Source organism: Serinus canaria, chromosome 21, assembly GCF_022539315.1.
Source record: "Serinus canaria isolate serCan28SL12 chromosome 21, serCan2020, whole genome shotgun sequence".
Classification (NCBI taxonomy): domain Eukaryota; kingdom Metazoa; phylum Chordata; class Aves; order Passeriformes; family Fringillidae; genus Serinus; species Serinus canaria.
The window spans coordinates 6,618,103-6,622,419 of record NC_066334.1 but is presented as its reverse complement, the minus strand read 5'-3'; the positions used below and the strand labels follow the sequence as shown (position 1 = coordinate 6,622,419).

The 4,317-nt window shown below is 58.2% G+C and overlaps 1 long non-coding RNA gene across 1 annotated transcript; it reads right to left on the bottom strand.

The window, feature by feature from the left end:
* Positions 1-1,640: 1,640 nt before the first annotated feature.
* LOC127060335 (uncharacterized) lies at positions 1,641-3,520 on the bottom strand. The gene is made up of 2 exons (XR_007779267.1): positions 3,287-3,520; positions 1,641-1,942 (listed from the first exon to the last, which is right to left on the bottom strand). It is a non-coding gene; the product is annotated as an uncharacterized LOC127060335 (long non-coding RNA).
* Between the last annotated feature and the right edge of the window lie 797 nt (positions 3,521-4,317).

Here is a 4,317-nt window from a genome sequence, read left to right as displayed (position 1 = left end):
GGACAGCTCTGGGGTCACTGTGGCACAGCTGGAGGAGCAGGGACAGTGCCAGCCCTGGGGACATGTCAGGGACTGCTGTGGCCACACAAGGAGCTCTTTCAGCCCAGAGCTGCTCCCAGGGATTTCCCAGGATGCAGAGCCCGGCCAGACTCCCCGAGGGCTGGAACACACGTGCCACACTGTGCCACTGCTGGTGGCCTTGAGCATTTGGGGTCAGCCCTGAGCTCTGGGATGTGGCATTGGTGCAGGACAAACCCAGCAAATCCCTGCCCTGGGACAGCCAGCTGTGCTCCAGGGGCTCAGCCTGTGTTTGTGAGGAACACCTCCGTCTCAAATGCAATTTAAAATGTCATTTCAGATGTCACTTCAGATGTCACTTCAGATGTCACTTCAGATGTCATTTCAGATGTCATTTCAGATGTCATTTCAGATGTCATTTCAGATGTAATTCCCCCCTATTCTAGCAAAGAGATGGAGCCAGTGCCGAGTTCTGGGCACTCTCCCAGCCCCATCCTTCCTCCTCTGCTTTCCCTTCCCACTTCCAGGAATGGGACAGGGCACAAACCTGGCAAGTGTGGGGTCAAGGTGCCCTGTGAGCACCTCTGCCCCCAAAGGGCACCCCGGGGCTGGCAGGGAGCGGGGGCTGGCTGCAGACGGGAGGCACACGCCCGGCGGGGCGGCAGCAGCAGCTCGGTGAGGGTTGGTTTTATTCCGGTAATCAGCGAGCAAATAACGCGGCCACGCCTGAGAGAGACCGGCTGGGCCAGCCCGGCAGGTCCGGGCTGAGTCAGGAGGGGTACGGAGAGGCTGCTGGCCATGGGAACCTCGGGCAGGGCAGGGCAGGGCTGGGCTGGGAGTGTGCCCCGGGCTTGGGTGACTCAGGAGTGGGACAGCCCCGGGACAGCCCCGGGACAGCACTGGGAGAATCCTGGGACAATCCTGGGACAGCACTGGGAGAATCCTGGGACAGTCCTGGGACAGTCCTGGGACAGCACTGGGAGAATCCTGGGAGAATCCTGGGACAATCCTGGGACAGCACTGGGAGAATCCTGGGACAATCCTGGGACAATCCTGGGACAGCACTGGGAGAATCCTGGGACAGTCCTGGGACAGCACTGGAACAGCACTGGGACAGCACTGGGACAATCCTGGGACAGCACTGGGACAATCCTGGGACAGCCCTGGGACTCCCCTGGAATATCCCCCAAAATCAGGGAGTCAAACCTTTAACCGTGGCCACCCTGAAGCCAGGCCCCAAGGGCTGCACTCACACATTTTTTGGACATTTCCAGGGATTCCAGCACTTCCCTGAACCACAGGAAAACCCTGGAACAGAGGGGAGCAGAGAGAGGGGGAGATTCCAAACGGGGACTTGGAGCATCCAGGCAGTAATTCCTGAATTTTCCTCCCCACATCTGACTGGGGCGGGGAGAAGGCTCTGCTCTCCCAGGGCAGCAGTGGAGCAGGGAGAGCAGGGGTTTATTGCCTGCTGAGTGCTTTTCCAAACGGGATCTGGAGCTCTCACACACTTCCAGCATTCCCTTATCCCTCCGAGGCAGGAGGAGTTTTATCTTCATCCAGCAATGCAAAAAAAAAAAGGGAAAAAAATCCATAAAACCAGCTGCCTTAAAAAACAAACCTCTTTTCCCAGCCTATGCTAATAATTTATTCTTATTCCAGGTTTTATCGGGACTGCTTTCAAGGGCTGCCCCCCTCGGTAAATTGCACATAACTCCGGCCAGGAGGATTTCAGGAGGATTTCCTCCCCGCCGGGACTCTTGATGTGGAAAGCAGAGGTGTCAAAGCAGCGGCTCAAAGCCCCGTGGTGGCCCCGGAGAGTTCCACATCTGGCCTGGATCTCGGTGCTTAACACATTTTAACTCTTGCCCCGAGCAGCTCCGGATTTCCCTCGGCGGAGCCGGGTTAGGTTTGATTTAAGAGGCTGCAGGGAAAAGCCAAAAAAAAAAAAAAAAGGGAAATAAAGGAAAAAAAAAGGTGAAAAAGGAGCTGTTGAAAGGTTGAAAGGAGAGAGAGGGGATGGAGGTGGGACCAGCCCTGCATGACCAGCTCGTGGCTCCCAAACACTGGGAGCACTGGGAGCACTGGGAGCACTGGGAGAACTGGGAGCACTGGGAGCACTGAGAGCACTGGGAGAACTGGGAACACTGGGAGCACTGGGAGCACTGGGAGAACTGGGAACACTGGGAGCACTGGGAGCACTGAGAGCACTGGGAGAACTGGGAACACTGGGAGCACTGGGAACACTGGGAGCACCCAGCCCCCAAACCCTGCCTACCCTCTTCTCTCTCCAGGGTTTGGGGGGTCAGCACCACCCAGGATCTGCCTCCTCCCTTGGGAAGCTCTCCCTGGTTCCCTGACACGGAATAAATGGATTTAGCACGGCAGAGGGGCAGGGGGAGCCTCTCCCTGAGCCCCCACCCGCCTTTGCCCCTCTTCCCTCCCATTCCTCTCTCCCAGAGCCCCAGACCCACCCCAGACCCACCCCAGACCCACTCCAGACCCCCCTTTCCCCGCCCATTCCCAACCCCCCCGCGGCCGGGGCTCCTCCCTGGGTGGCTCCCGGCTGTCCCCGGCCCCGGGCACCGAGGGCACCGTGCCTGCCCAGTGCCAGCCCAGCCGCCTTTGCCCCAGTGCCTCGGCTCCCCGCTGCCATCCCTGCCCTCCTCCCGTGCCCGCAGCGGCTCGGGAGGAGGCGAAACCCGCGGGTGTTGCAATATTGCCATTAAAGCATCCTGGCAGCCTGGCAGGCTCCCACTTTCCCAGGCTGGTGGCCCGGCGGGATGCGGGGACACTCCCAGCCCCGCAGCTCCACCTGCACATCCCAGCACGGCCTGACTGGACAGCACTGGGAGAATCCCAGTATCCCTTCATTACCAGCTCCATCCCATCCCAGCCTGGCTGGGCAGCACTGGGAGAATCCCAGCATCCCTTCATTACCAGCTCCATCCCAGCCTGGCAGGGCAGCACTGGGAGAATCCCAGCATCCCTTCATTACCAGCTCCATCCCAGCCTGACTGGGCAGCACTGGGAGAATCCCAGTATCCCTTCATTACCAGCTCCATCCCAGCCTGGCTGGGCAGCACTGGGAGAATCCCAGTATCCCTTCATTACCAGCTCCATCCCAGCCTGGCTGGGCAGCACTGGGAGAATCCCAGCATCCCTTCATTACCAGCTCCATCCCAGCCTGACTGGGCAGCACTGGGAGAATTCCAGTATCCCTTCATTACCAGCTCCATCCCAGCCCTTCCTGCACATCCCTGCCCACCTGGGAGATGGGATCTGACAGAGCACAGGGTGGGTTTGGCTCCCAGCAATTCCTGGATGGGAATTTCCATCCCCTCTCCGAGCTCCTCGTGATGGGGGGGGAATTCGAGGCGGGATGAAGAGAACGGGAGGAAAATCGATGATCCTGCTGAGGATGGAGCTGATACTGAAGGGATTCTGGGATTCAGAGCCAGGATTCCGTGGCTCTGAGGTGGCTGCACGGGGGAAGCCGGGCTGGAGGAGGAGATGAACAATTTCCCTGCAGGCACGGCCCAGAGCGTGCCTCAGCCTGCCGGTGATTCAGCAGCTGGCTGGATCCTCCCTGCCCCTCCTGGGACACCCAGCTGGCTCCGGGTGCTCGCCCGAAATAGCCGAGAGGGTTCAGGGCAGAGGGAACGGGAATGGGGCAGGCTGGAGCACTGGAAGTGCCCCCGGAGGAAGGAGCTGGCCCGGCGGGGCTGGGGGTGAGCGGGCAGCAGGGAGAGTGCCAGGGAAAGCTGCAGGAATGGCTGGAATTGGCTGCCCAAACTGTGCTTTCCATCCTGGTGTTCCAGATTCCAGCCTTTCCTCCTGGAGAGGAGAACAGGAACGATCCTCAGGGGAAAAGAAAAAAAGAAAAAAAGAAAAATCCTCAAAAGAAAAACAAAAACCCAAAAAAACTCAAAAAAAAAAGAAAAAATGAAAAATCCACAAAAAGAAAAAAATAAAAAATCCTCAAAATAAAAAAAAAAAAAAAGGAAAAATCCTCAGAGGAGTTTTAGGTTGGATATCAGGGCAAAACTCCACTGGAAGGCTGGGCAAGCACTGGATCAGATTGGCCAGGGCAGTGGTGGAATTCCCACCCCTGGGAGTGCAGGAAAACCAGGTGGATGTGACACCTGGGGACAGTTTTTAGTGCCCTGCTCGGCCTGGCGGTGCTGGGCTGGTGGTGGCACGCAGGGAGTTTCTTTTCCAGCTTCAGGGGTTCCATGATTCCGTGGTTCCCTGCACTCCCTGCTCTAAGCCAGGATTCCAGATGGAGCTTCTGAGCTG